The sequence below is a fragment of the Octopus bimaculoides genome, chromosome 6 (genome assembly GCF_001194135.2).
Source record: "Octopus bimaculoides isolate UCB-OBI-ISO-001 chromosome 6, ASM119413v2, whole genome shotgun sequence".
Taxonomy (NCBI): domain Eukaryota; kingdom Metazoa; phylum Mollusca; class Cephalopoda; order Octopoda; family Octopodidae; genus Octopus; species Octopus bimaculoides.
This window is the reverse complement of record NC_068986.1, coordinates 68,493,741-68,503,680: the sequence shown is the minus strand read 5'-3', so window position 1 is coordinate 68,503,680 and position 9,940 is coordinate 68,493,741. Positions and strand designations below refer to the sequence as shown.

The 9,940-nt window shown below is 35.3% G+C and overlaps 1 protein-coding gene across 3 annotated transcripts in view; it reads right to left on the bottom strand.

Annotated features, from left to right (window-relative positions):
• LOC106881080 (condensin-2 complex subunit H2) overlaps nucleotides 1-1,903 on the bottom strand; it is a 39,180-nt gene extending 37,277 nt beyond the window's left edge. For all 3 annotated transcript variants that reach the window (XM_014931297.2, XM_014931298.2, XM_014931299.2), the window contains exon 1: nucleotides 1,796-1,903. The gene's annotated coding sequence lies outside the window, so the exon portion shown is untranslated. The remainder of the gene's footprint in view (nucleotides 1-1,795) is intronic.
• Nucleotides 1,904-9,940: the final 8,037 nt, after the last annotated feature.

The following is a 9,940-nucleotide window of genomic DNA, read 5'->3' as shown; positions in this document are numbered from 1 at the left end:
GGCACATAAAAGACACCATTTCGAGCGTGGCCGTTTTCGTGCGGGTGACACGTAAAAGCACCCACTACACTCTCCGAGTGGTTGGCGTTAGGAAGGGCATCCAGCTGTAGAAACTCTGCCAAATCAGACTGGAGCCTGGTGTTGCCATCCGGTTTCACCAGTCCTCAGTCAAATCGTCCAACCCATGCTAGCATGGAAAGCGGACGTTAAACGATGATGATGATGATGATGATGATGATGAAGGAACTTTCAAGAAATGACAGGAGTCTTTGCTACCTCTTCTATAACACTAATAAATTTCCGTCTGTAATATTTTATTGTTGGACATAATTTTGAATCTTGATGCTCTGAATGCATATAGGAGCAGACAAAGGGAGATATGCAAAGAAGTAATCTGAGCAAACCTGAGGGCACTGCACCTCGAAGAAAACATGATATAGGACTGTAACATGTAGTCTATGGTACTGCAAACTTATCTAACTTATGCCAGCATCGAAAAATGAACATAACACAGATATTGGTTGACTTGGTTTAGAACTAGCTATGCAAACCAATCTTGTATTAAACCTTTTGCAGCCTCTACATCTGCACCATTATGGTAGTTATTGATATATAATGCATCGCACTGTCAATAAATCATTCTTTTATTTAGTAGTCAGAGGATGACCGATACCCTAATGCTTTGGAGCCCTTAACTGTTTGTATGCAGTGGACAATCAAGACAATGTATATTACATGTCATATATCTCCAAGACGCTGCTATGCTGGAGGGTGTTAAAAACATCTTCCAACAATTCTTTCATTTCCAGTTTCATCTTACTTCTTCATCAAACTTATTGCAAACACCTCATTTTTGCATTTGGAGGGTACACTTAATTTATAAGACATAAAATGGGAATAATATTTGTATAGTGTCCTTGTTTATTTCCACTAATACCACGATGGCACTTTTCTATTTCATCTGGAGCAATTTTTTTTAATGTGCACCATTCAGAGGTGAGAATGTAATAATGGTTCTAAGTTAAAAACTTTTCCTACTTGTGATGATTAAGAATATGACAGGATGGTGTTTGCTTTGAAGTGAAACAAATGTCTACGAGACAATGCTCTGTGTAAATACACAAAAGCCAACAGTGGATGTGAAGTCGATATCTGGAAGTTAATAAACCAGTGCTGTATCCACTTGACCGTCTAGGTTGGCAAGTGGTAAATAAATAAGGACAATATATTACTAAAGATAAGCTTAGCTAGCTCAACAATCAAGTAGATCATGAAAATGACACTGAATGAAACTTGAAATACACCAACTGAGATCATAACAGTTTGCGTGCAAGTTAATAAAGACAAAGTGGACTTCTGCAATAGCTGAAAGTCCGTCGGAGGGAATATAAGAAATATATAAACTGGAAAGTTGCTTTTTCGAGTTACTTCCTTTATTTTATTTATTGCTAAACACAAGGTCTTACACTACAAACATTTAAAATAATAATTGATAGGGAAAACAAGGAAATCAAAGTTTAAAAAATAATGAATCGTATTAACAACATAGTCAGTAAATATTAGCAATTATGTTTCACGATTATTATTGTTATGCTTTGCAAAATTATATTAAGTTTTTCCTTAATTCTCAACATCGTGATATAAACAACCTCTCTTTCATTTATTACGAAAAACAATATGAAATGAATGTCACACGAAAGACTGAAAATTAACAAAAATTACATTTTCAATAAGGCAAATGAAATACAGCAAGATCAAGAGTAGTTTTGCTCAAGTTTTAAATATAAACAAATACCTTTTAATATAATTGTCACCTCATTCGGGACATTTACTTTTCATACAATCCGCGCTGTAATATACTAATGTCTACATGTAAACTAAATGCTGATTGGTCTAATTTAGAAATGACGTCATAACTCTGCTAAAACTAACCAATTGTTATCGTTGTAACTAATACTCGCGATACTTTTCCTCACGCTCGTTACTTTCGGCAACAGACTTTTTCTAGACTCCCTCCTAAGTTTTTGTCAATTTCAGCATCTTTCAAATGAATGACCACTGTAACGGGTTGACATCGTTCCGTTTACTATACAGGTAATTCGTCAACGACTAAGAGTATGGCAAATTTAGAAGCACTAAAATATGTTTGATATCCGTATTATTTGATATAAAAGTTCTAGGGAAACTGATGGCCTGCTTTTTGAATAAACGGAAGTTTTTTTTTTTTCATCGAAGTTAAATTTGCTTGACAAGGGATTTGGTTTGTGTAGAAATGGAAACAATTATATGATGGCAGAGATATGATTGTTATTCACAACACATAATCACCATTATATTAACTTTTGCTTTACTCAGACATCATTTTTGATACGAACTATTGGCAACAGGTTTCTTTTTAAGCGTTTTAGGAATTCTTTTGGAAAACTTTAAGGGATTCTGTGCTCCGAAATTTGGGACATTTAATATACCTTGTAATTCTCTGATATATCCATTTCTATCCATACCTTTCTCAGAATTGCGTATATTATTTTCTAATGGCATTCTTACACAACGTTGTTTCCTCATACTTCTAAAAAAATTTTTTTTTTTTTTAATGAAATTATCAGTCAAAACCTTGTGAATGGATTTGGTAGAAGGATAGTGAAAGAAGCCTGTTGTGTGTGTGTGTGTGTGTGTATAAATATATATATATATATATACATATATATATATATATATACATATATATATATATATGTATGTGTGTGGGTGTGTACAATTGTGTCTATTTGTCCCCCGCCACCACTTGACAACCGGTGTTGGTGTGTTTACGTTCCCATAACAGTGATTCGGCAAAAAAAGACCGATTGAATAAGTACCAGGCTTTAAAAATAAGTACTGTGGTTAATTCATTTTATTAACAGTTCTTCAAGGTGGTGCCCCAGCATGGTTACAGTCTAAAGACTGAAATAAGTAAAAGATAAATACGTTTCAGATCGTGTAGATTCCGACTATATCGGAATTTGTGAAGAACTTTTGTCATGGATGGAGAGAGGAGTTTCGGAAAATTCACATGAGTCATTACTTTAAAAAAAAAATGGATATTTGTAGAAAATTTCATTAAAAAATATCCGTTTTCTGAAAGTTATGAAGAAACAAAATCGGTGGGTAGGGACACACTTGTGTAGGTATGCTGTCAAGTAAAAATATTTTAAAAAATTCCATGCATCACCTGATCATCGAATAAAACATTTATATACTTTTCATCGTCATTCAACGTCCGTTTTCCATGCTGGCATGGGTTGGACGGTTTGACTGAAAGCTGGGAGCTGCACCAGGTTCCGATCTGATTTGGCATAGTTTTAATTTCAAGGAAGGGAAATAACTCATATAGGTCAAGTGTGAATTTAGCTAAGCTAGGTAATGTCTCCAAAAATTCTGAATTGAAATTTGCATTAGAGTTGAAGAAAGAAACCAAAAATCTAATGGTAATTAATTGACTCATAAAAGTTAGGGGAAAGAGACGTAATTTCAATAAATTGAAAATTAATTTCTCAAAGTTAATTTACAACCTAAGGGCAAATCTGATCCTTGTTTTCAATCAACAGACAACAATGGACTTATTTGATTCTGTTAGACCTCATCAGCATAGTAAAGTATAACCAAGCATATCAATAAGTTTACATGTAGAAAAAGTGTTAGAAATATTTTGGGGGATTTAGCAATGAGATCTTTCATAGTTGACATTATGTCTAAATTATTGAAACTTCAATCCCTTGAACAGCAGTTGTCAAGATAATGTTTCCATATTATAGCGAGTTTATAAACATTTACAGAATTAATGCTAAAAATATATTAAACAGGAATTGTTTGGGACAGGTTTGAACTGACTGAGCAGACCAATTTGTATCTTTTTCTATTTTTACAGGTTTGAAAAGCTTGTACCAGATTTATTCATTGATTTGCACACTGGACTTGCTTTCAATCAGAAACTAGTCCCACAGCTTGGCACCTTGGGCAAGTGTCTTCTTGGATATCAAAGCCTTATGAGTGGATTTCATAGATGCAAACTGAAAGAAGCCAGTAATAATATATGTGTATCTTTGTGTTTGTCACCCCACCACTGCTTGACAGCTGGTGTTGGTATCTTCATGTCCTCATAACTTAGCGGTTCAGTAAAAAGACCAATAGAATAAGTATTAGACTTAGAATAAATCCTGGGGTCAATTTGTTCAACAAAAAAAAAAACCTTCAAGGTGGTTCCCCAGCATAGCCACAGTTAAATGACTGAAACAAGTAAAATGTAAATATATGTGTGTAAATAATATATACGTATTTTTAAGCTCAAGTGCCAATGCTTGAAACTCTCAGCCCTTCAGTCACTCTACAGATTATTGATAATAAAAAAATATATATACATGTTTTGAGTTCTATTTTCCTGTTTGCATCACCAAATCCACACACACACACATGTACGTATATATACGTACACACATATACATATATATATACACACACGTACATATTTATACATATATACATACATGTGTGTGTGTATTTAATTTCATTAAAATCTATTTCTTCAGTTTCAGTCATGTGAACTTTTTCTTTTGTTCTTCACTTTTGGTCTTTCATTTGTAAGTGCCTTAAAAATCATAGCTTAAATTTTTAAGAAGTATTCTTAATTTTTTAAAATGGATAATGAGTCATGGAAAATGCACTATTAGTTTCAACAAGATATATTTTCACTTTTTGGTAGAAAAAATGGCATCTACCCACAGGTGTTTACAATATAGACTGATAGGCATACTCCAAGTGGAAGAATTGATGAAATGATGCTGTACTTTTTATTTACAGATATCAAAACATAATTTACAAGTCAGTCAAATGCAAAATAGTTGATCAAAAAAATTAGACAACAATAAAAAATTGAATAAAGTTAATTAAGATTTGATGATATCAATATTACGGAGATGTACTTGCATAGCAAGTTACCTGATCTGAGATCGTGTGCTGGAACGAAAACAAATGCAGCGTGGTAGGTGTTTATAAGCCATTTAAAATAACACACAAAAGCCGTCAGATTCACTTCAACATTTAAATTTAATTTGACCTGTGCAGCACAGAATTTTGTCAGTGAACAGGTCGCGGTCTCAAAGTGACGAAAATATTTTGACAAATTAAATTTAAATGTTGAAGTGAATCTGACGGCTTTTGTGTATTATTTTAAATGGCTTATAAACACCTACCATGCTGCAATTAATATCAATATTATTTCTTATCTTTTACGTGTTTCAGTCATTGGACTGTGGCCATACTGGAGTACTTCCTTGAATGATTTAGTTGAAGAAATTGATCCCAGTACTTATTTTTAATAATAATAATAACAAATTTATTCTTTTACTTGTTTCAGTCATTTGATTGTGGCCATGCTGGAGCACCGCCTTTAGTCGAACAAATCGACCCCAGTACTTATTCTTTGTAAGCCCAGTAATTATTGTCTCAGTCTTTATTCCCAAACTGCTAAGTTATGGAGATGTAAACACACCAGCATTGGTTGTCGAGCGATGGGGGGGGGGGACAAACACACACACACACATATATACGATGGGCTTCTTTCAGTTTCCATCTATCAAATCCTCTCACAAGGCTTTGGTTGGCCTGAGGCTATAGTAGAAGACACTTGCCCAAGGTGCCACACAGTGGGACTGAACCTGGAACCATGTGGTTGAGAAGCAAACCACTCCTGTGCCTGTATTGTGTACAAATGAGAAATAAGTCACTCTCTTTTACCAAACCACTAATTTAGGTTGATGTTAAACAAAACAACACTGATTGTCAAGTGGTGGTGGTGGGGATCAAACACAAAGATGCATACACACACATACACAGATACATACATATATATTTATATGTATATATACATACATATAGATAGATAGATAGATAGATAGATAGATAGATATACACAACTGGCTTTCAGTTTCCATCTACCAAATCCATTCACAAGGCATTGGTTGGTCTGGGACTATAGTAGAAGACACTTCACCAAGGAACCATGCAAGGGATTGAACTTGGAACCATGTGGTTGGGTAACAAACTTCTTACCATATTGCCACACCATGTATATTGTGAACGAAAATAAAGTAAATGAAGAAATATAATGTAGATCATCTATTTAGTCAAAATAGAAATTACGCTGAAATACGTATTTCTTTTGAAATTGCTGAGAGGCTAAAATGGCCAATGAATTTTTGTTACCTAGATTACTAGAGGTGAGAGGAATGTTAGAATCATAATTAATATAGGTGCAGGCATGGCTTTGTGGTTGGAAGCTTGCTTCCCAACCACATGGTTCAAATTACAGTCCCACTGTGTGACACCTCGGTCAAGTGTCTTCTACCACAGTCTTAGGCCAACCAAAGCCTTGTGAATGGGTTTAGTAGATGGAAACTGAAAGAAGATCATTGTATATATATGTATGTGTGTGTCTTTCTGTTTGTATTTGTCCCCACTGATGCTTGACAACTGGTGTTGGTTTGTTTACATCCTTGTAACTTAGCAGTTTGGCAAAAGATATCAATAAAATAAGCACTAGGTTTAGAAGAAAATAAGTACTGGGGTCGGTTAGTTCAACTAAAACTCCTTAAGGTAGTGCCCCAGCATGGCCACAGTCTAATGAGTGAAACAAGTAAAAGATAAAAGGTAAGTATAGTCATTGTGAAAATGAAGTTAATATGGTTTTCAGTGGAACTATATTACTAACACCTCATGTCCCATCAAGTATTAGCAGTAAGTCTGATGCTATCTGAGAGGCAGTTTGGGTAATTATAAGCAACTATGACTTCGATGCATATTAAACCAGCTACAAGAGTCCTTCCTGCTCCTTTTCCGTACACTGCTTGTGCTACTCCAAGGTCTGTTTGCAGTGCATGAAACAGCCAACATTGAACTAGCATGTGAAGTTTCATATCACATAGTATCATGAGTGTGTGTGTGCATTCTTTTATTCTTTTACTTGTTTCAGTCATTTGACTGTGGCCATGCTGGAGCACCTCCTTGAGGGATTTTAGTCATACAAATTGACCCCTCAAGACTTATTTTTTATATATGAATACTGGCACTCCATCAGTTCCAGCTTATCCAATCATTTCTTTATTGCCCACAAAAGGCTAAACACAGTGGACAAACAAGGACAGACAAAAGGATGAAGCTGATTACATCGACCCCAGTGCGTAACTGGTACTTAATTTGTTGATCCCGAAAGGATGAAAGGCAAAGTCGACCTCGGCGGAATTTGAACTCAGAACGTAGTAACGGCAGACAAAATACTGCTAAGCACTTCGCCCAGCGTGCTAACATTTCTGCCAGCTAGCCGCTGATCCAATCTATGGAACAGCCTACTTATGAAGTTATATGCAAGTAGATGAATACTCCACAGACACTTGTACCCTTAGCATAGTTCTCAAGGAGATTCGGTGTGATATAGGGTGTGACAAGGCAGTCCCTTTGAAATGCAGGTACTACACATTTTTGCTAGCTGAGGCAAATGGAGCAATGTAGAATAAAATGTCTTGCTCAATGGCACAGTATGCCACTGGGAATCAAACACACATCCTTGCAACCATGAGCCAAATACCTTAACCAATAAGCCACTCACCTTCACCTATGTGTGTGTGTGTGAGAGAGAGAGAGAGAGAAAGATACTGTATCCTTGCTTTGACATCATGTGATGGTTGTAAAGTGTCATTGCTGTGCAAACAATGTCCTTTGTTTCCAATGTTCTTTGAAAACCTGTCTGGTTATGGGGAAATGTCTTACTTGGAAACAAGTGAAGGTTAGTAACAGGACATCTGACTGTAGAAAATCCACCTCAACAAATTCTATCCACCCCATGCAAGCATGGAAAAGTGGACATTAAAATGATGATGATGTAACAGTTTTCAAATTCCCCTCAATGTGCCAATTATTTTGAACTTTCCTTGCCAAATGAGGTTTTTTTTTTTTTAGCCAACTTCATTAATAACTTTGGTGTCATTTTCCTATAAGCAAAGGTTTTTTGTTTTTTTTTAACCTTCACTATTTGTCTTTCAGCATATGATTACTAGGACTACATTAACAAACATGTCCTCCTTTCTTAGATGATAGAATCTGACTTAGAATCTGACTCATATTTTCAGCCCACAGCTCACCAAAAGCATTTGAGTCATGACAAAGTTATTGTTTTTCTCACATATAATGTACTCAGGATTATATTACGCAATGTGTCCATCCCCTCTAATATGATAAAGTGTGAGATGAAGGAAATTTGGATTCTATTTTTTGCAGGCTAAGCAAATATGTAAAAGCTTCCTTGATAATTGATGAAGGTAGTGGAGATAGTTGAAACCACTGAGCTAAATATTTTACAGTGCTTTGTTTAGTCCTTAAAAGTTCTGAGTTTAAATCATAAGTTGTCTTCCTTGTTTTCAGAATCATATGGTTCAACAATGATTAATTATAATTATCACAATCTCTACATTAAAATGCATGAAATTTCCGAGTTATTTTCTTAAGTTTTAATATTGGTTTCAAATTTTGACACAAGGCCAGTAATTTTGGAGAAGCAGGTAAGTCAATTACATAAATCCCATTTCTCAACTGATGCTTATTTTATCCACCTCAAAAGGATGAAAGGCAAAGTCAACTTCAGCAGAATTTGAACTCAGAACATAAAGGCAGATGAAATGCTGCTATGCATTTTCCCCAGTGTGCTAATGATTCTGCTGGTATGCCACCTTCCTACGTTTTGATATTGGTATGTTATACCAGCATATGTAGTATATAATTCTTTGTGTCCACTGACCTGGCTGACATGAGGCAATTATAATTTGCTAAGGAAGCTGAAACATTCTTGGAGGACATACTGTCTGCAAAAGAGCAGGCTACTCTTCTTCTCACTACACTATCTGCTAGAAACAGCAGCTAAATCTCCACTTATATATATCCTACTATCTTAAAATAGGAAAGAAATTTAGTATAATGCAATCCTAGCTACACTATGTCTGTATAAATATGCGATGACTATGGCTTAAACATATTTTATCATAGGTCTGTTTTATCTGAGCTAAACAACAACAATAACCATGAAAATCTGCTGGCTAACTTGCCTGACAATGAGTTCCAACAGACACTAAAAAACTAGAATAAAATAAACTCTTGGCTAGTCATAGCTGCCAGTTGATTTTGATTCCTACATTTACTTATTTCACTACACTAGTTTGACATTAATAAGATCGACTTGACTTTTTATACATCTTGATAGAATGAATTTTCATTAATGATATTTAATCAAATAAAGCTTATTCTGTTATTGGTCGCAGTTGTTGGACTGTAATCTTGCAAGCCCACTACCTTCAAGGTTTTACATCATATTGACCTCAGTACTTATTACAGTCTGCTACTACTTTTATTGATCTCTGTTTTATTGCACTGTTAAGTTACAATTTTTGCACAAAGTGACTTTCTACCAATTTTCAGTAGTAAACATAAACATGCAAATGCACGCACACACACACACACCATTGTCATCATCATCACTTAATGTTCATTTTCCACTCTGGCATGGGTTGGACAATTTTTCAGGAGCTAGCAAGGCCAGGAGTCATACCAAGCATCACTGTCTGTTTTGGTATGGCTTCTACAGCTGGATGCCCTTCCTAATGCCAACCACTTTACAAAGTGTACTGGGTACTTTTATGTGGCACCAGCACTGATAAGGTCACCAGGTACCTTGCAAGACAAGAGAGAGACAAAAGGCCAAAAAACCTTTCAACTGGGAGTGGAGTTGTTGCTCTGTACCAGTTTAGAGATTAAAGTATAGAGGGACAGAAATAGTTGTCTTACTGTAGATACATGGATACTCCAGTTAGAAAGAAAAGGAGGATGAATTAGGGAGTAAAATTGAGAGTATGATAATGAA